Source organism: Lissotriton vulgaris, chromosome 5 (assembly GCF_964263255.1).
Source record: "Lissotriton vulgaris chromosome 5, aLisVul1.2, whole genome shotgun sequence".
NCBI lineage: Eukaryota > Metazoa > Chordata > Amphibia > Caudata > Salamandridae > Lissotriton > Lissotriton vulgaris.
The window spans coordinates 599,123,586-599,146,611 of record NC_141693.1 but is presented as its reverse complement, the minus strand read 5'-3'; the positions used below and the strand labels follow the sequence as shown (position 1 = coordinate 599,146,611).

At 42.3% G+C, this 23,026-nt stretch overlaps 1 long non-coding RNA gene across 1 annotated transcript in view; it reads left to right on the top strand.

Annotated features, from left to right (window-relative positions):
- The window catches only part of LOC147711303 (uncharacterized), a 99,088-nt gene extending 79,465 nt beyond the window's left edge, over positions 1-19,623 (top strand). Inside the window, exon 4 of the long non-coding RNA XR_015295689.1 lies at positions 19,497-19,623. This is a non-coding gene — a long non-coding RNA (uncharacterized LOC147711303). The remainder of the gene's footprint in view (positions 1-19,496) is intronic.
- Positions 19,624-23,026: the final 3,403 nt, after the last annotated feature.

Below are 23,026 nucleotides of genomic sequence, written 5' to 3'. Positions count from 1 at the left end.
CATGACCTTTCAGGGAGGAGGGCTACAGGCGAGGTACTTTAGCACTTTAAAAGCACTGAAAAAATCACTAATGCCTTGCATGTGAACAAGGGCTGCAAAGCCCGAAACGCTTCATGGTTGGTTGGTTGAGGGAAAAACTAGAAAAATAAAAAAACTTACCTGAACGCTGTGGTCTGTCTCCTGCTTCGCCGGTCCTGCTGGATTGGAGGTGGTTTCAAGGAGTTACTGTCGATACGATTACAGAAGTCCTGTTTGCTTCTGTCTACAGACCCCCTCTCCGAGCATGGCACCTGGATCTCAAACCGATTGGCAATTTCTTCCGAAAACGGAATTCTATGCAGGTGCCCCCTATCGTTTACCACCGGTGAAAAGATGGCATTACAGTGCGGAACAGTCACCGGCGGGGTGAGGTGATTCGAAAACTCAAGAGCACTCTGGATATGCAGCCCCAGTAACCTTTACGAGCGGCGTGCACAGTGCTTTCCAGTTCATCTTGCAATTCCTTAAATCCAACCAACATGTCTGCAGAGGCTTTCCGTGCGAGGGAAGCGGAGGCGGCGCAATTATTTGATAACATCACCGTAACGAGTGAAACCACACGAAAGGTCCTGGCCGGGACGGATAAGAGTGGCGAAGGTGACATAAAGACTTTGTACAAAAATTTGGAAAAACAAAAACGATTGGAAATTACTAAATGGTGGGAGCACTATTCATTGACCAAATATGCAGACGCTGGTCGTGTTCCAAGAGGACTCCGCATTATGCTGGCTCCTAGTTTCGACCGCCCCAATCCCATGATGCTTAAAGAATGGGGGCAAAGTAATCTGGCAGCTTCAATGAACTTAGTTCATATTTTAATAAAATATGCTGCCATCGACAGAGCCGAAATACTTTTGGATATTGACAAGATCAATGAAGAGATTGGCAAATGCAAGGAGTCAGAAACGGTTCTAAAAAATCTGGAATCAGCTATGAATGACTGCCTGAAAAAACATGAAGACAAGATAAAGGCAAGAAAGGTCAGCAAATTTGCTCGCGACCAAGCAGACTATGCACACGGGCAAATTTTTACCTTTGCCCGGAAATATAGTGCAGCAAAACGACAGCAATATAGTGGGAATTTAAAACAGCAAGCTATTCCCACTATTTCACGCAATGATCCTGAACACGATGAGGTGTTGCTTAATGAGGATACTAGTAGCAACACACCTTCCACATCTAGTGTTTCCAGTGATGATTCAGGTAGAGACCAACAAGCAGCACCTATTTTGGATTTGGCTGAGGAACTTGATTTTTTAGTGGCAGAAAGACTGAGAATATTGCGCCCTCGGCTGGAGAGTCAAGGGCAAATTGTAAAACTAAAAACCAAAAAAGACGAGAACGAAGAAAACAAGCAAGAAAACAAAGGGCAAAAAAAGAAAACCAAAGGGCCATGGCAACGAAGGAAGTGAGCAACAAGAATGCAGTAATTAACCTCTCCAGTGTGGTTCTGGAGAAAGCGGAAGAACAACTTTTGTCTTTGGGGCTCAACTTTTGTCCAGCCCAATCCTTCGATTATGCGGCGACCCGCATTGATGTCTATCGCTTCATACGAAAAATGAAGTTACGCAAACATTTTGCTACTCAAAGCATGAAAACGTCTATTGGAACCTTGGCCCCAGATGATTCCAACACCCCGGACGGGGTGCCGGAGGTAAGAGCTGCTGATGTTCCTACTTATCTAACTCTAAATGACCTTTGCCAAGCCACTAATTCCTAACCTCTAATTTCTGAAACTGTGAGCAACACCCAAACTAGACTGGCAAAAATGAATATCATTCAAAAGGGTGCTGGAATCACGCCTTTCAAGAACAAGTCTAAATTTGTACCTTTAATGGTAAAAGATGCCATTGACACATTCCATGAATGCATTACCAACGAAATCAAGCAATTACATATCAAATCTTGCAAAAGGAATAAAACTAAATATAACCAACAACAAGCAAATTACATAGCACTTATGAAGAAGCTCACCGCTAACCCAAACATAGTTGTAAAAACAGCTGATAAAGGCGGTAACCTTGTGATTTGGGAGAAAAGTGACTATGTGGCAGAAGCTTTGCGCCAACTCAGCATCACATCTTGTTACAGCAAAGCTAATAAGAAAGAATATCTCAATGCAAAGATTTTGTTGGAAAAATTGTTGAGCAAGTATCGGCGAGAGGGATTGATCTCAGGTGAGGAATATAAATTCATGTATAAAGAATTCCCGGTCCTCCCTGTCTTCTACCTAATCCCCAAAATACATAAAAATATCTCGGCCACTCCTGGAAGACCAATCATTTCGGCGATCAACAGTGCCGGAGAGAATGTTAGTCGTTATATTGACTATTTTTTGCAAGAATTGGTTAAAAAATTGCCAAGTTATGTGCGCGACACTGGCGATTTCCTGGTAAAGATTAAAGACTTGGAATGGCAAGAGGACATGTTGCTCAATACATTGGATGTAGAATCCCTATATACAAGTATTGGACACACAGAGGGATTAAGGGCAACAAAACATTTTTGGGATACACGCTCTGCCGACTTTTATGAACACAACAAAGTCATTTTAGAACTCATGCATTGGTGTTTGAACAATAATTACTTTGCCTTTGGGAAGGAAATATGGAGACAATTACGTGGCATGGCCATGGGTTCCTGTTTGTCCACCAGCTAATCGTGCTTGCATGTGGGCTGGTGGGAGGAACAGGTCCTAGGCATCACGCATGCAATATGGGTGAGAGAAAAAATCGTCAAATATCTAAGATATATTGATGACATTTTTATTCTGTGGCAGGGAAGTGAGGAGGAAGCGAAGCTGTTTATAAATTAAATCAATGCTAACTCGCTTAACCTCCATTTTACCTCACATATTAGTGCCCGCCAGATAGAATTCCTAGATGTACAGGTTTATGTGGAAGGCAACCAACTCACTTCCACGTTACATCGCAAACCTACTTCTGGTAACACCCTTTTACACGTCTCTAGTCTCCATCCCAAGCACACCATTTACAGTATCCCTCTAGGTGAAATCTTAAGAGTCAAACGTATTTGTAGCTCTACATCTGATTTCAACAAATGTGTAAATGAGCTCAGAATTAGGTTCCTACAACGTGGTTACTCTAATCAGATTTTTAACCAAGCTTTGGCTAAAGCAAGGTTAAGAAGCAGAGAGAGTCTATTAGAGACACCTGATCCTGACGATGTTGAGTTGTCTACTGTTTCCGATATGACCATCAACACTTGTCCCAGGTTTATTACGGCCTACAGCAGTGATGAACATGCCATCAAAAGAATTATTCAAAAAAATTGGCCCATTATTCTAAACGATAACATTTTGAGTCCTACTTTACCTGACAAACCTGTGATAACATATCGTAGGGTCAGAAATATGGGCATTTCTCTTGATGTTGGCAGTCCTGAGTTAAAACAAAAGGATATTTGGTTAAAGGCCAAACCTGGATTCCGGAAATGCACTCACTGCAGGGCTTGTAAATTCGGTGAAAATAAATCACACTATCGTACACCTTTTTGTCCCAGTGAGATTCCAATTAAAGGCTGCTATGACTGTAAAATGGATTTTGCAGTCTATGTTCTGACGTGCACCTGTGGACTACATTACATCGGTAGTACTAAAGCCCAGGTGCACGTCAGAATTTTGCAACACCTGAGGGCAATATTGCACACCGATCCTTCCTATCCTGTAGCACGTCATTTTGCTGCAAAACATAATAAAGATCTTAATTGTCTTAGATATTTTGTGATAGTATCAGTATTGCCCTTACGCAGAGGAGGCAACAGAGAGTTGTTATTGCGACAACTCGAAACACGTTTCATTTTAGAGTTCGATAGTAAATGGCCGAATGGCCTTAATAATACTGAAGATTTTTACAATTTCTTGTAAAATACTAGGAACTCTTTAAATGTATATAATATGAATCATCTTGCCCCTCTCCTGGTTTCAGCCTTATGGTATATTCTGATGTCAATCTCTGCTAGGCATATTGCTCAACTTTTAATTAGAAGTCAGGTTCCCTGTTGCTCATTAGAACATGCTATAATTGTCAGTTATTTACTCTCTATGACTTCATGAATTGATAGCTAGTCAGGTTCCCTGTTATCTATCAGGGTCACTCAATACCTATGACTATATGCACTTTATTATGTATATTAATATGAATTAATTTCATAATTCTGTGTCATTTTTCTATCTTGCGCCGTCGATTCACCATTTTAAGATCAATGGCTTTTTCATCCTTCCCTCTATTTTTATCACATTTTATCACTATTTAACTTTTATATACACTGCCTGTTATGTTCTTTTAGGATAATAACATTATGAAATCAATGTTTTTAGAATTGCATTTTTAGAATGAAAAATAGTCCCTGATTTTATGACGGGTAATGATTGTTTTTTCTTAGTGCATTCTTTGATACTTTATAACATGTATTTCATTGTCTTTTAGAATATACAGCTTGCACTTTATTTCTAGCCTCTTTGCACACTAGGCATGGTTGTCCTAGCTTTTTTGGTTGTTATTTAGTACAGTTCCATTAGGCCTTATATCTGTTGACATGATTCAACTTTATTCTGACATGATGTTCATACATGTTAGTACAATGATTTACGCTATCTTTTGATGATATGTTTGATATGGTCAAAACATCCAATGTTTACACGATTTACTGGATTTAACCAGTTATGATATCAATTTTTGGAATTTATTCAGAGATTTGACTGTCTTGTATAAACATTTATATGAGTGTATACATTGCGCATTTATGCCGGAAATGTTATGTTTAAAGAAACACTTGTTTTGTTTTGAACATTCACTGAGATAGTCTGTTTTCCCTTTCATGGTGGTCACATGACCTTTCAGGGAGGAGGGCTACAGGCGGGGCACTTTAGCACTTTAAAAGCACTGTAAAAATCACTCATGCCTTGCATGTGAACAAGGGCTGCAAAGCCCGAAACGCGTCATGGTTGGTTGGTTAAGGGAAAAACTGGAAAAATAAAAAAACTTACCTGAACGCTGTGGTCTGTCTCCTGCTTCACCGGTCCTGCTGGATTGGAGGTGGTTTCAAGGAGTTACTGTTGATATATATATATTACCTACTGGCTATCGCCAGTAGGTATATATAGTTAGAATTTTTTCTCTATGGGACTTTTGAAAATTCTATGTCTAATAACTTTGGCGTTTGTGGACGGAATCGGCTGAAATTTTCAGGAAAATGGTACATTTTGATTCTGAGCAGCCCCTGAAAATTTAGGGGGGTTTCGTCAAGGGGGGGCTGAGAAAAAAGGGGGGTCCCAAAACGCGTTTTTCCCATTCATTTTTCCATAGGGCGGTTGGACTCACTTTTAGCTCGAACGGCTGAATGGATTTGCACGAAACTTGGCAAAATTGTAGGGACTGTTAGCCCGATGTGCCTTTGCTAGGTCTCAATATATGTGCTCCAGTAGTTTTTGAGAAATTAACGTTCAAACCAAGATATATATCTGTAACAGCGCTCTGGGCAGCGATCCGGTCCGCTTACTTTTCGCTTATCGGAACTTTGCGCGCAGAAAGCTGATTGGCTCTCCGGTGTCTGTCAACATTCTAAACAGTCCGGAGCGGACGCCATCTTGTCTCTCGGTAGGATCGAGAGAGAAGAAGAGGTGGAAAACGAAAGGGGAATTTAATGAAAGGGGGCAAGGTATCCCCCTCTTGACCCCCTAGGAATGTTGTTGGGGTTATTAAAGGGTCCCGTGGGGAAAATAAAAAAAAATGATTTTTCACGGTAGAAGCGCGGCCGCGAACTGGTAGCGAAACGGGAATTCGCCATTTTGTGCTTCGTTAATTAAATTACTAGTTATAAGTGGGTGCGGGAGACGTATCCTAATCCCCTATGTTTCCTGAGGGTGGCTGAGGAGGCTGATATATGTTGATACATCTCTTCCAGCGGCTGTGCGTGAGCTTTTTTTTTTTTTTGCTGCGTGACAGTCCGGAGCGGCCGCCATCTTGTCTCTCGGTAGGATCGAGAGAGAAGAAAAGGTGAAAAACTAAGGGGGAATTTAATGAAAGGGGGCAAGGTATCCCCCTCTTGACCCCCTAGGAATGTTGATGGGGTTATTAAAGGGTCCCGTGGGGAAAATAAAAAAAAAATGATTTTTCACGGTAGAAGCGCTTCACGGGCCGCGAACTGGGCCGCAAACTGGTAGCGAAACGGGAATTCGCCATTTTGTGCTTCGTTAATTAAAGTACTAGGTATAAGGGGGTGCGGGAGACGTATCCTAATCCCCTATGTTTCCTGAGGGTGGCTGAGGAGGCTGATATATGTTGATACATCTCTTCCAGCGGCTGCGCCATCTTGCCTTTTTTCGAATGCCACAATTTTGTCGTGCACGGCAGCCATTTTAGATGCCAGGCTGGTCCCAGGCCATCACCTACCCCTGCGGATGTAGTTTATGGCCCCAGCTGTAGAGAATTCAGACATGCCAATCCTCCTGATTCAGGCGTGTGAGTACTGATTTCAGTGCTAGTCTCCCGCCTCCCGATTTCTGCAAGCAATAGAACAACTAGCGATAATTTTTGTCTCTAACTTGTTTAGAGACAAAAATTATCTCCGCACATCGGCGATTTTTATCGCAGATAAACCTTGCTATTATCGCAGAAAAGTCAGCGATATTCATGTATTATCGAGCAAATGCTCTTAGCCATGTTATCCACCTCCCATTGGATAACATGGCTAAGAACTGCTCAGGGCAGGTGAAAAGTCAGCGATATTCATGTATTATCGATCTAATGCTCTTAGCCATGTTATCCACCTCCCATTGGATAACATGGCTAAGAACTGCTCAGGGCAGGTGTTAGATTTTGGAGATATTCGCGCTTAGCGCGAATATCTCCAAAAGTTGGTAATAGAAGGTAGCGATGTTAGGGACTGTTTCCAGTCGCTAACATCTTGGCACGCCACTTTGCATGTCATTAGTGATAAGTATCACTGACATGCAAAGCGGGGCCCAAGATGGTCGCTATCTCCTTTTAGCTGTCACTAACTGGTGTTAGCGACAGCTTGGTAATAGGGAAATAATTTTATCTCCGCTTTCATGGCTTTTAAAGCCAAAAAAGCGGAGATAAACCCCCTTGATAATATGCCCCACGATTCCTTGGGGGTTTCAGCTGACAGGGCTTGGTATTGTGTTACATGGTAATTTTTCCATGAAACGTCAGAGGGTCGATGCAGGGGTTCTAGAAGAGGTGATAAACCATTTAAGCCTCATGAACAAGCGCATGGTCTTTTAAAGATTTGTGAAGTACTCGGGGGGGCGGTGTGTGTGTGCCCTCTTTCAGGAGCGGGCGGGGGGGCACTGCCAGCAACTTGCCAGGTCAGGTAGTGTTCAACACGTGCATCACCCTTTCTCTGCCTGCTATTGCGCTCCATGCTTCGGAAAGGTAAGAAAAAGAACGTGCATTTGAGTTTGAAATGTCCGATCCTGCAGCAGCACACTTCCAAAGCCCACACATGACAATAACCCGATTCAAGGCCCCATTCACCCGTTTTAAAAAAAATAGATAACACTCCAACAAAGTAAGGTTATAAAACTTTATTAACTACTAACTTTAACGAACGGAACAAAAACTAAAAACATTTAAACATTTCTCAACACAAAAAGCAACAATGGTTAGAAGCTGTCTTTTGTGCGAATAGTCCCAAGGCAGCACAACGTGCAGAGTTCTGGACGGCACCCAGGTGATGTTGCCTGGGTGCCGCACTGGTTTAGGGATCCTACAATGCTGCTCCGAAAATTGGCGTGGGGCGTCCCGGGTGGGGCGGGGGGAGGCCACGTCATTAGCGGTCTGTTGTGCGAATAGTCCCAAGGCAGCACAACGTGCAGAGTTCTGGACGGCACCCAGGTGATGTCGCCTGGGTGCCGCACTGGTTTAGGGATCCTACAATGCAGCACAGAAAAACAGCGTGGGGCGTCCCGGGTGGTGCGGGGGGAGGCCTCGTCAGTAGCGGTCTGTGTCCAGTGTCACATGGCTGACACAACATGTACGACAGGCACCCAGGTGATGTCCAGTAAACTGCCGCACTGGTTTTGGTATCCTACAATGCTGCTCCGAAAATTGGCGTGCGGCGGCCCGGGGGGGGCGTGGGGGAGCCGGCGTGAACGGGCCTCCCCAGGTGGCGGCCATCTAGCTGAGTTGCGCTCGCTCTTGCGGCCACAGCGTCTCGCTCACCATGTTGTTGAGTTGCTCCCACTCTTGCAGTGCAGCGATAGGCGGCTGCCACATGGCTCTTAAAATGGCGGACAGCTCCTCGGTTTTAGGCCTGGTCCACTGAAATGGTCCTGGGACACTTTGGAACTCGGACGCTTGCCTGCTAGGGCTTGGGCTCCATTCTCGAAAAGCGTCCCCTCAGCCGTGAAGATTGTATAAAAGTCTTGGGGGCCCCCGACTCCCGCAGGCTTCCGGTGGGGAGCGGCTGCCATGATTGCTCGCGGAATGACCACGACGGAGCCACGAGATGGTGGTGCTCTCATGCTGACGCCAGCTTCAGTCTGAATGATCCAGAAACAAGGTGGGGCTTTCATCGTTTGGGAAAAAAAAATGTTCTAAACCAATGAAAAGTGTTATTTTTAGGTCATATGACCAAGCCTTCCATCTTTAGGAAACCAAAAGTAAAATGAACCAATGAAAAGTTTTATAAACAAGTCACATGACCTGTTATGCGGCATAGGGCTACAAAAAGCGTAGAAAATCCGTTGGCACGTGAGGCGGCGTCAGTAGCGGACCGATGTGCGAATAGGCCGAAGGCAGCACAACGCGCCGAGATCCGGATGGCACCGAGGTGGTGTCCAGCAAATTGCCGCACTGGTGTGGCCATCCTACAATGCTGCGCCGAAAGACGGCGTGTCCAGCTGAGTTGCGCTCACTGTTGCGGTACAGTGACTCGAACGCGCCGAGATCCGGATGGCACCGAGGTGGTGTCCAGCAAATTGCCGCACTGGTGTGGCCATCCTACAATGCTGCGCCGAAAGACGGCGTGTCCAGCTGAATTGCGGTCACTGTTGCGGTACAGTGACTCGAACGCGCCGAGATCCGGATGGCACCGAGGTGGTGTCCAGCAAATTGCCGCACTGGTGTGGCCATCCTACAATGCTGCGCCGAAAGACGGCGTGTCCAGCTGAATTGCGGTCACTGTTGCGGTACAGTGACTCGAACGCGCCGAGATCCGGATGGCACCGAGGTGGTGTCCAGCAAATTGCCGCACTGGTGTGGCCATCCTACAATGCTGCGCCGAAAGACGGCGTGTCCAGCTGAGTTGCGGTCACTGTTGCGGTACAGTGAGTCGAACGCGCCGAGATCTGGATGGCCCAGATGTTGTGTCCAGCAAGTTGCCGCACTGGTGTGGCCATCCTACAATGCTGCGCCGAAAGTCGGCGTGGGGTGCCCCGTTGGCTTATGAGGTGATGTCAGTAGTGGACCGATGTGTGAATAGGTCGGAACCAGCACAAGGCACCAAGATCCGAATGGCAAGTCCTGGATGTTGAGTGCCTCAGTTGAGAGTTCTGAGCAGTGCTTGTAAGACTATCTGAAGTTTATTATAAGAATCAGAGTAAGTTGAAGACTGTCTGAAGCTTATTTGCACCTGCTGCAGCTTCACTAGGTCCGGCGGAACTTTTTTCCTTTTCCTTTCTGCTTCTTTTCCTACAATGCGTTTCATCTGAAGACACGACCAGGTCCCTGAATGTGTGCAGGGGGACGCTATTGATTGAATGAAAATGGCGGCTTGACACAAAGCTGACTCAAGCGTTACTGTTGGTGCTATACAGACAAAAATTGGTTTTCAGTTTGTACATTCTTCAGGTTTTTTTTTCCATCCAAGTCTGATTGAGAGTTTGTAGAAAAATGGCTTCAGATTTTCCACATACTACTCTTCAACATTCTTCCTAAATGTAACAATGTGAAACTCACTAGGAGAACGGCTGTTTCTGTTTCCTTTCAAAATGCTGCCACCAATATTTTCTGAATGGAAGACACCATCTTGTAGCATAAAGGGCCGAAAGGGGTTCTGGTCTGGCCGATGGTTGGTGGAGACATTTTGACTATATCTTGGACCTGCCCGGCCTCGCCCAAAATGTCGCCGGTATAAATGGGACTCGTAACTCCTTGCCCGCAAATGTATATCTAGAAAATGTTATTGTAAGTGGCCCTGTCGTATTTTAATTACAAAATGTACGTCCACCGATTCCGCAACTGTTAGACACCTTTGTTCTTGTCACCTAATGGTCCGCTCGTTACGTTCTTCTACAATGTAAATGTCTCCTCATCATATACGATTTCAGTTTGCTCCGTGGCCGGCCCACGTGGTTATAGGCCCGTATTTGTATACTGACATTTTCACAATAAAGGTTTTTAAAACAAAACACGGTAGTAGTATTTACATTTGTAAAGTTTTTACTTTTAGTGACTGTTTTCGAATCAGTAAAAGGCAAGTGAAATAAAGCAGTCCAATTACATGACGGATAAAAGGTATAATATGTAGGAACGCAGTAAAGATAAATGGTCAAGGGCAGTTGTGTTTTTCATGTCTGCAACATAAAGTGATCGATAAGAATCTGATAATCAGGCGTATCGGCGACTAAGACAGCAGGCCGAATCTCTTTTACTCAACGGCTCCGTCATGGAAGGAAGAAACGCCCTTTTTCTCGAAAAAGGAATATATTTTACTTGCAAGACAGTTGTAAATTTTCCGGGAAAGTACATTAGCCTGGAATATTATAACATATGTTTGAAAAAAAAATATTGTTCGAAAATAATAAAAAGCGTAATTTTTAGGTCATATGACCAAGCTTTTCATCATTAAATTAACAAAAGTAAAATGAACCAATGAAAAGTTTTATTAACAAGTCACATGACCTGTTATGCTTTCGTTACGCGCTGCGCGCCGCGCCTCGGATCACTTCCGGGTGCGCTAACGCGGCGTGTCATAAAACGCATTACGCGACAACGTAGGTCAACAATATAGTCTAAATGTCTCCACCAACCAGCGTTCAGAACACAACCCCTTTCAGCAGTCCAAAAAGTTCTGTTAAATGACAACAGAGGGGACAGGCAACAAGAACCATCAGTCAAAGAGGGGAGGGCAAGTTCTTCTCTTCCGGGTCATGTTGGGGCGCTACCGGAACTGATCGAATTGGTAGTCTATAGTGTTTCTGGATGTTTCAGACTAAAGCTGGCGTCAGCATGAGACCACTACCATCTCGTAGCTCCGTCGTGGCCATTCCACGAGCAATCATGGCAGCCGCTCCCCACCAGAAGCCTGCGGGAGTCGGAGGCCCCCAAGACTTTTGTAGAATCTTCACGGCTGAGGGGACGCTTTTCGAGAATGGGACCCAAGCCCTAGCAGACAAGCGTCCGAGTTCCAAGGTGTCCCAGGGCCATTTTAGTGGACCAGGCCCAAAACCGAAGAGCCGGCCGCCATTTTGAGAGTCCTGTGGCAGCCGCCTATCGCTGCAGCGCAAGAGCGGGCGCATCTCAACTACATGGTGAGCGAGACGCTGTAGTCGCAAGAGCGGGCGGTAAACAGCTGAATGGCGGAAGAGGCACAGTGTAGCAAAAGCGGGCGGAATGGCAACTAAAACGATAAAGGGGCGCCCCACTACAGCTTGTCTTCAGGTCAAACGGATTGTGGGACAAGGTCCAGAATTGAAGAGTCATCAAAAGGCAAAAAGTTCCGCCGGACCCTGGGAGCCGGCCGCCTATGTCGGGAGCGATCTCAGGCTACACCAGTGCTATAAGACTTGGGGAGGGTGTCGGAGCCAAGCGTCTTCTCCGAGTCCATGGCCATCACACCGCCCCTCAGGGGCCTCCGTCAAGCTGTTTAGGAAGGTAACATATCACATTGTTTTCTAATGCAGTCAGGTCCACAAACGACACTCACTTACTTTGAGAATAGTGAAGCTGCAGTAGGTGGAAATAAGCTTCAGACAGTGTTACAAGCACTGCTCAGAACTCTTAACTATGGCACCCAACATCCAGAACTTATGCTATTTGAGAATGGTAGTGACATCGAAGCATCTCAGGGACCAAAACCATTAACGTACTTTCACGTATGAAAATCTTACTTGGGGAGGGGGCAGGAGCGAAGCGCCCCCTCCCAGTCAGCGCCACCACACCGTATGTTGAAAATCTGAAGCCATCGTTCTACAAAGTCAACCAAACTTGGATTGAAAAATCTAGAAAAATGTACAAACTGAAAACCAGTTTTGGTCTGCATAGCATCAGTAGCAACGCTTGAGTCAGCTTTGTGTCAAGCCGCCATTTTGATTCAACAAAGCACAGGCATTGAAAAAGGCTGAAATTCAGAACTCTAAGCTATGGCACCCAACATCCAGGAGCTTGCCATCCGGATCTTGGAGCCTTGTGCTGTTTTCGATCTATTCACACATCGGTCCACTACTGACATCATCTTATAAACCAACGTTATGTAAATAGTTTTTTAATAAAATGTTTTACCCTGTTTCTTTGCTGGTGTGTTGTCTATATTTTTAATATTTGCATAGGGTTTGTCGTTATTTTGTGCGGGATGGGTGATGGAGCCGAGCTGTCTTGCAGCCCTCATGGTGTGGAGCTCAGTTCATCTCACTATTTTCGTATTTCTCATGAAGGGTTGTTCCTAATATTTCTATTTTAGCGAGGTCAAAAAGAGATCCAATTAGTGGCCTACTGATTTTGCTCGATTACTTTTATTTTTTTACACGATTTTTCACTATCTGCAAAGACTAAACAGAGTATTGCGACTTTGTGCTTGTTTGTAAATAGAGAATGATCCAAAGAGAACCAATTCTAAAACAGTAAATGCTTGGACAACAATCAATCAAATGGAGAGACAAGCAGGCACGACGGATTACAACGGGGGTAAAGGCCTGCGTTAACTACCCTTCAGTATCTGCAAAGAGAGAGTACTACTAAGACAAAAGAGGGGAGGGGGGGGGTGCAGCGTTCAAAGCACATCAGCGTGCATAAATACGAAAATGTTTTTATCTATCACGTACTTGACATTTTAAAGCTTTTCATATTTGCTATTAAAAAACCAATGAAATTCACAGAAAAAAACATAGGTTATAGTGGATATATAGTTAGGAATTTGCATTTAGAAAACCTTGAAAATTCAATGAAAAAACCATTGGTTTTAGGCCATATATAGTTAGGAATTAGCATTTACAAAACCTTATTTTACTCGCATAAAACCATTGAAATTCCATATATAGTTAGAAGCGCTAACTATATATCGCGCACCCGCAATCCACTGCTGATGATGTCACATATTACATCATTCATGACATGGTCAGTGACATCACTGATGACATCACTGATGACATCTCAAATGACATCACTGATGACAACTCAAATGACATCACTGATGACATCTCAAATGACATCACTGATGACATCACTGATGACAACTCAAATGACATCACTGATGACATCTCATTTGTCATCACTGATCACATCACTTATGTGATAATACAATGAACCTCTTCAGACTCTAATATAACCTTACATACACTCAGTATAAACAGACACTCACAGACTGTCACTCATCCATGGAGTTACTCACACACCTAGTCAGTCATGCATAGAATCAATCACACCTCCATTTCCTCAACTATAAAGTTATACACATCTTACTTATTCAAACATATAATAACACATATTTATTCTCTTATATAATCCCTGATACAAGCTCACAGTGATCGATACAGCCACTCACACATTCACTGGCTCTTATGTTCAGTTATTTATATATCTCAACTCTCACATGTATTGTGTTTTACATACGTACTTACTTGCACATGTAGCAATGAGAAATCCATTCACTCACCAACACACCCATGCATAGTCAACCGCCCATATAGCTGTTTCCACATGCACTCTTGAACTCATACTCCTAGTGAATCAACTGCTTACACATCTATGCACAGAGTCACGCACCTCCCAGCCACCCACACACACACTCAGCCTCCCATTCAAATACTTGGGCAACCAATCAATAACCCATATCGCCACTCTTATAGCTACTGATCAACACATGCAGCAGCTTACACAACAACAAACATACTGATGCACAAATTAAGACAGTTTAGTCACTAACCCATGCACTCAGTGAGACACATTTAATCACTCACTCATACAGTCAGTCATGCACCTACTAAATTCTTCATCCAGACACTTATACATCCACTCATTCTTCAATATACAGACACATACAATCACTGGATGTTGTGATCAGTGATGTCATCAGTGATGTCATTTGAGATGTCATCAGTGATGTCATCAGTGATGTCACTGACCATGTCATGAATGATGTAATATGTGACATCATCAGCAGTGGATTGCGGGTGCGCGATATATAGTTAGCGCTTCTAACTATATATGGAATTTCAATGGTTTTATGCGAGTAAAATAAGGTTTTGTAAATGCTAATTCCTAACTATATATGGCCTAAAACCAATGGTTTTTTCATTGAATTTTCAAGGTTTTCTAAATGCAAATTCCTAACTATATATCCACTATAACCTATGGTTTTTTCTGTGAATATATATATATATATGTCGGGTCTGGTGGCTCAGTGGTCGAATGCGTCCATTCCAGGGACCTGTGTTCAACCTCATGCTCACAGTTTTTTTTGTTGCTCTAGCCCCGCCCCCTCCCTCACTGACCCTGCCCCCACCGGTGCTTCTCTCGGACACACACCACACTGTAAATTTGGCCCCTGAGAGAAAGTTTGTGAGTACCCATGCATTATGCCAACCCTCAACTGCGTTGTTTGTCTTGGCTTCTTGGTTTAGGGTTGGTAGATATACATTCCACCAAGGTATTAGGAATTTAGGTTGGCGTCTGTGGCCTGACCTGTGTAGTCTCCCCACACAGGTGTCCTCAAAATAATCCAAAAGTGGAGCTAGTTTTTGTTCATTTTGTGTATAGAAAGACTTTCTATTAAAAGGTTATAGTGTTCAGCCACATCGGTGATTGGCACGTATGCTAGGGCTATTAGGTGTTTTATTTGGTATGCAAATGTAATATTGGTTGCATATTCAACAGTGTTGATTTTTGCAAATGTCTCCATAGACATTGGTAAAAATGGAAGTAACATCCTTGTAAGTGCGGATGTGTTTTAAGAATGGAATTTATCATTGCTTGTTCAAAGTCTATTATACTTTTTTTGGGGAAAGAAGTCTGATGTTTCTTCTTTTATTTTGTTTAATATTTCTGTGTATGTAAAAGTTTGTTTGTTTGGTAACAAACAATAGATTAATGGAATGCAAGTATTATGGTATTGCCCAAGTATGGTATATAATTGATAGAATGGTTTAGGGCATATGGTAAAAGTGCCATCCATCATCCATGTTTGACTTTCTTTTAATTTTTTTTAGGTTGTTGTTTGTAGCAAACATTATTATACTTTTATCTTTGTTGTTGTTATCATAGAAGATAAAAGGTTCATCATTATGAGTTATGGTAAGCTCAGGTAGAATTATGATCTCTTCAAAAGCTTTCGGTGTTGGTATTGTTGGTCTTGTGGATTTTTTGGTCCTAGCTATGGTTCTTTTTATAGCAGCTATTGATGGAACTGACCTCTTGCCTCTCTAGGTACTCTAGGTAGTAATTCCTTAAGTATTACACTTGTTGGTAGGTCAGAGGTGCTGCTTAATTCCTTAATATTTTCTAGAGTAGATCTAACCTCTATTTCTGAGATATTAGGTGGATGGTTATGTTCAGTTGTATTAATTACACTTCTTCCTCTGGTTGTTGAACGCCAATAGCATTTGTTAGAGAAATACCAGTTTACTTTAAGGTCTTTTTGTTTTTCCTGAGTATAAGTATACCCCATATAGCACAACAAAAATGTTCCTTTCTGAGATGTTACAAATCTTGCTTCTTCTGTCATTGTTGTTTTCTTAAATCTAGAAAGGGTGTATTAAATATTATTAGGAAAAGTTGTTTTTAAAAAAGAGTAAATAATTATGTATGTACAATTTTTAGGTACTTACCAATTGTAAAATTGTATATTTTGAAAGTAGATGGCTTTTTTGCTTGATGCTTTTATAGATTTGAGTGGTCTGTGGAAAGAAAGTGAAGTATATTTTAGGGAATGTTTATATGTGTATTTTGGTTACACATTTGGTAGGGTGCTATCTTTTATTATGAAAAAGTTCAGTTTATTTTATTTAAAATAGAAATCATTTTTTTAAAAACATGTATAACTTTTAATAAAGTCAAGTACTAACATTGTGGCTTTTTTAAAGATAAATAATAGTATATGTGTATGTATTCTATACTTACCAAGTGTTAAATCTTAGTTGTTGAATGTAGATTCTTTGTTGATAAATTGCAGCTTTTCGTTCTTCAGTTATCTGTTGAAAAAAATAAATGTATGAATAATAATTTGTTTAGTATTTATAATTGAAGTTGCATTTTTTAAAACAAGCATTTCACTTTTTGTGTCTTTTAAACATGTGTTTATTAATTTAAAAAAATTAGAAAGTTAAGTAGGATTTTCTTAGATGCTTATAACATTTTAGATATTTATTTAGCTTTTCTTTAGTGTTTAAAAAGGATATTTAATATACTTACATTATAAGTTGGTTGTTGTAGTTTTGTAGAAAATGTTCATCTGTTTCTTAAAGTAGAATCTGTTGTGGAAAAATGTAGAGATAGAAAGAAAAATCAGTTTTAAAGTTTTGACTATGAATAGTAGGTTACATTTGATGTAACATTTTATTCTGACCCATAAGATTACTCACTTTTTGTAGTTTGTAGTATTTTAGAGTATTATTTTAACTTCTTTATATAGGGTATGTTTAATTAGTTTTTGTTTGTGATTGGTTACATACCTTGAAATGTGTTTCTATTGGTTAGTTTGAATTTTTTTCAGTTAATATTATCAAGTTAGTTGTATGTTAAATGGTTATCCAGAGAAGTAGTGTATTAGTAAGTATTTTATGAATACGTTATTAAATTTGTATAGCTTGTAAAAAAGTATAATATTGTTTTAAAAATGTGTTTATATTAAATGTGTGTGTATAAATTGTATTTATTGATGTAGTTATTTTTAATAATTGTTTTAGAGAGATATATTTATATAATTGTGTTTTGTATGTAAAACATATTTATATGGGTTTATTTTTAATAGTTTTAATGTGTAGTGTGTTTAAAAAAATATTTTGAATCATTTAGAACTGTCGATATTTAGATACTGTCGATATATTTGCAGTCTATATTTGTGTAATCGATAATTTTTTAATGTGCTATATTTAATTATAACTGTCGATATTTTATATTTCGATATATGTGCTATTGAAATTTGTGCAATGTTTTTGTATATCGATATTGTTGATCGATGTTTTAGTACTTTATTAAATAAATATAGGGTGTCGATGTATTTGTGATCGATATTTGAGACACGATATTTGTGTAGGTCAATTTTTGTGAAATCGATAATTTGTCAGTGATTCTTAGGGAAAACTGCCAAAAAAGCACACACCTTTTAGAAACAATCAGAAATTATTTTGCTAACCACTACTACTGGATTGGTGTTTACAGAGAAAGTTTGCAGGAAATGCAATCCAAAGCCATCATGTCCTTGAAAAAGACAGGTGACCAGCAGGCAACAACTGCTCCATCAATCAACCCTATGCAAAGTGCACCATCTAAGGATGATGACAACACTCTTCTCTGTAGCCCTACTGCGGCACCATAAGAAGCAAGATCAGCTGAGGAACACTGACATTGCCGGTTTTAGTGTCCCAGCTGGCGAAAAAAATGAGTGCGGCTGGAAGCTATGCGCACTTTGTGCCAGAAGGTGCTCCACAGAGGGAAGACTTGTCAATATTCAAGGGAAACCACTGGAATGTGGAAGCACCTGAGAGCTATGCACCGAAACAGCATAGTATGTGTGGAGATGTAGAACAAGCTGGTGGAAAGACCTCCAATTGCTCCAGAGTAAGAGTTGCAACAAGAAGTGCAAGAAAATGAGGACAACATGCAGCATTTCAGGTTATACTGCAGACATGTCATGGTCGTAGCCAGTGGTTCTAGGGTCTCTAACAAGTCCTATTTCAGTCCATTGTGTTGACAAATACATGGAACATTTGTCTTGGCTAAATATTGACGGCATTGCTCTTGAGAGCACATTCGGTGTTCATTCCAACCACAGACCATATTGGTGGGATTTGCTCTTGAGAGCACATTTGGTGTTCTTTCCAACCACAAACTGTAGTATATAATAGCACCTTATTCTCTCATTCGTTATCATCTCCTTTATTTTTTTGCAGTAATTGTACATGACTATTTTTATTGTGCTGCCATATTTTCTTTTCTTTATGTTAAATGTTAGACAACGGTTCAGTGCAGTTCGCTGCTTGTGTTCTTGTTTGCAGACACAGTAGGCGCACACTGGGGACTTCCATTTCTTAGACATTTGAGTACCACGGCCATGCTGGGAGGGGCTTAGGCACAAAACGAGCCCCGACCTTGACCGCTTGCTCACTATTCTTTGTGTCAGAAGTGCGGTCTCTGTAGAGGACTGGTTCCGCGTGCACCTGGGGGTGTCCCAGAGGCGCAACGAGAGCCAAATATCGGGGGGCTAAGTAAAGATTTCAGGGGGGCTAATTCTTCCAGCAATAGGCCAAGTGGAGATGCAGGGGCTCTAGTAAGCCGTGAAAAACACAACAAAGCCTCATTAACAAGCACATGTTCTTTTAAAAACCTGTGAAGTACTTGGGTGCAGCCCGGTGTGTGCCCGGGAAGCTGTCTCAGCCCGGGCTGCCACACGACAGGTGAGGGGGGGCTGAAGCCTTTGAGCCAAAATGGGTGTTGCTCTCCTGGCATGTCCTGTGTCTTCGGCAAATACAGGCATCGGACAGTGATCAGTGCAGGTCAGTTGAAAAGCTGGTCAGAATGATATCGGAGCGCTCTGTTTTGTGAGCCAAGATTGGCCCTATCTCTGGCAGTAAGAGAGCACTGCGCTAACCAGATACAAACACGCTTGTAAGTGTCATTTTTGGACAATCACTGTTCATAAATGTTGCGAGGCAGGTACCACATTTATTAAGAATACATCATAGGAAACCATGGACACTGTTTGATCTTTTGATAGGGAAAGAGGACAATATCAAGCTACAAGATTGACATTACCCTATTTTGCAGAATACATTCAAGGTCAACCCAAGGCATCCAAAGAGTTAGACCTGGTTGGTGTTGCAGAATAACAATTTTGTGTATTGAATATTTGTCTGCTATTTATTGTATATGAGTGTCCTCGTTCATTGCAGTGTTATATGGAAAACATCATACTCTTTATATTTCAACACCTCAAGGAGCCTATTGTACAGGGTTCAGGTGATTATTCTGAAGGTAGACAGATAGAGTTGGTGTATAGGGGGTCACGAGGACCAATTACAATTCTGTTTTTCTTTGCAGGTCTCCCTCCCCGCGGTTCCTTTCCCATCACCTTTTCCTCCACCTGGTCACATCAATAATCAACGCCATAACGTCATTCAGACTTGGTGGTGCCTGGAGGTGTAACGTTCTGGCAACGAGCAAGCCCTGAGGAATTACTAGTTGACAAGACACTGTCATAAAGTTGTGACCTGTAGTTAAGTAGTAAAAGAATATATACAAAGGGTAAGGAACAGCATCTGCAAAGAGAATACAAAGACTTATGTAAAAAATAAAAGAAGTATTACAAAGCAAAAATAAATATCAAAACAATTTACAAACACAATACACTGCAAAAAAAATGTAAAACTAAAACCGTATAAGAACATGTTATAAAAGCAGCAGTTAAAAACTTAAAAGAAATTAAATAGAAAATTATGAAAACAACACAAAAAATAGTATCTATTCTCTTCTACGGATGGGTTTGGGCACAGTGCCGGACCAAAAAGTAGCCCCTGAAGCTAAACCCTGCAGTGCATGGCCATGGACCTTCCTGCACATACACAATCATAGGCAATTTGCTGTTTCTCTGTGTGCAGCACAAGGCAGCACACATGGAAACAGCAAAAATTAGGAGAAATAAAGCATTTCTCCTCTTTTCTGCTGTTTAAGACCAGCTTTTTCCTGATCTTAATTTTGGTGCTGCGTCCTATTTACGCTACCCTTGTAAATAGAGGGCTTCGTCACAATCAATGGGTGTTGTGGTGGAACGCCCACTGCAACACCTATTGCCCACCGCTTTCACGTTAAACACAGCATGAAAGGGTGCCTTATTTACAAGGCAGCGTTAAGCCACAATGAGTGGATTAACGCTGCTTTGTAAATAAGCAGAGGCCCCTATCACCAATACAACATCACTGAAAGTGACGTTGTGGTGGCAAAGGGCTTGTAAATATGCTCCAGCGTGTGGTTTGTGTGCAGTGTCGGCTATGGCAAGGCCCTTTAACAACCATTGAGGGCTGTGTTTTAGCATGGCCTTTGCATGTGAGCAGGAGGGGGCTCCTGGCAAAGTCTGACCTTTGCCTGGGTGCTGTAGTTAATCTACAGGAGGTAGACAATGGTTAGGCACAGGGTCTGGTCAAGCAGATGTCTTACCGCTACTGATGACAGCATTTAGTCATTCAGCCATTTATAGATTTAGATCCAACTTTTAGGTGGAGAGCACCTCCTTTATATGAAGAACTTCCAACACTGCTGACACTAGATCTGCTCACAGACATTTGTTTCTATAGCAGAGTTTTTAAGCACTGGATTAGCACAGTGTCATCCACACCAAGCTAGAGAGTGACAAAGCCTTTTGCCATTTTTACAGCAAAATCTTTAAGTATAAGATTAGCAAGTGCCAAGCAGGGAAAAAAATGTCCCTGCCCGCACTCTAGCAGGCAGGGAAACAGAGATTGTTCCTGTTATGTGGGAGCAAGGAGAAATACCTGCTCTTGCCAGGTGGGAGCAATGTCAGCTCTCTATGGCTGCCTGCAAGAAGCCAGCAGGGCTGCAGGGGCTCTGGAAATGGGGACCTCATAACCTGGTTCCCTTGAGAAAAGAACAGGGCCCTGGAGAATGGGGTCCCCGGGCCCCTAAAGGCTCAGGGAGGAGGGCTGCGTACCCTCTCCCCTTAAAACGAAATACAACTCACGGGGCGGAGTCCCCAGGGCCAGTAAAGTTTCAGGAAGTGGGCCACTCCCCCCTCTTTAAAAAGTAAATTCAACCCCTGGGGAATGCAGTCCCTGGGGCCTGTAAAGGCTCGATGAAGGGGGCTTCACGCCCCACCTCCCCAATACTATTTAAATTTTAAAAAAGAATTCCAGGCTCCTGCTGGCACCCAGGAGGGGTGCTGGCAGGGGCGCCAATAGACTGCACGAGGGTCCTGGGACTCCCCCGGCAGCCCCCAACAAAAAATAAGCATCTGGTTGCCCAGGATGAGCACCGAGGTATCCAAAATATATATATTTTTAAATGCATAATAATGGATTATTATTCCCTGTTCCTAGCAAGGAGTGCCCCCTAATGCCTTAGCACGTTTTAACTATTTTCATGCTTGTGGCTCCCCTATAACTCACGTCCTTGTCACGCACTGCTAGTTTCCCCACATATTACATCAGTCGTGATGCAACCTATTACATCATTGATACCATGATTGCAACATCTGAAATAACATCATTGAAGACTCTACTGTGTATGGCAGGAGAGCGAGTTATAGTTATCTTCGGGCACAAGTTATAGTTACGTGAGATTACTATAACTTGTGAATTTTGTTGGTTCAAAACGGTATGTTTCAACTGAAATTTTCACATAACTATAATGTCCATTTAACCTTTTCTTTTTTCGGTGAATTTCTAATATTGTTTTCCTTAAATGGAAAGTAAGTTATTATTACTATACTTAATTATAACTTCGATCTTCTTTTTTTTGCAGCGAATGTGTGTGTGAGTGTGTGTGTGTGTACACACTTTCGAATATTTTCCATTGGCATGACATCTATCTGACCGTCATCCTTCCATGAATCGAGGTGTATGTGATTTTAAGAATCAATTCTTATGGAACATACTTCTAATAAAAAGTGGAATTACATACATGTTTACAAGACTGCATTTGCCTATACTATATTGCATTTACAGATTGCCAACTTTTGTGGTATACATATTACCGTACGTAAGTGGATTTATTTGGATCGATCAGGATATAGGTGACGGTTCTCTGTCTAGCCAATGAATTTGTATATGTATCAGTTTCCACCCTTAGTGGTTTACAATAGGTCCTGCCTGGGTGGGATTTTTGGCAACATTTGGGCCCGTGTTTATCCTCTTTTCGCAAATCCCAGCATACGCGGCTTGCCTTTCGTCTCCTGGGAGCAATGGAGCACACTTCTTTTAACGTCTCTGTTCCATTCGTGTGCCCAGAACCGGAAAGAATTAAAGGATTCCGTACTGATCATTAAGTTTTATTTGGAAATTCCTTCCTTTTATAGACAGCTCTGTCTTCGAGTGGAGGACAAAACTAACACCCAGTGTGACACTAACACACTCGTAAGGATTGACACCCCTTCGCCCCCCCTCCACCCCCCCCCCCCCCCACACACACACACACACACACACACACTTACACACACAAACACGTTATTACTTCGCCCTCCTGCCCCTAAAAGAGAAGAACAATCTCCAAGGAATCGTCGCGACTATTTTCATATGAATTCCCGGTACCCTTTAGACCCCTGCAGCTTTACTGGTTTTAGGCGGCATTCTTTCACGCACTGCGTCAGAAACCTGTCTGAAGACTCCTCTTTGGAGCTTCAACAAGACAAAGGTGCCGCTTTTTAATATTGGGTTTTTATTGTGGGCAAGAGATATCTCTGTCCGGGCTGTAAAACTCCCTACTACGCTCTACATGGCCCGGCCACAAAGAGAAAGAGCTGCGTCTGCTGTAAATCTACTTACGATGTTAATGGGACGCGGCCCTGATCTGTCTCTCGGCGCAGAACGGTGCCAGCCACGCCACGGCACATTAACCCGATG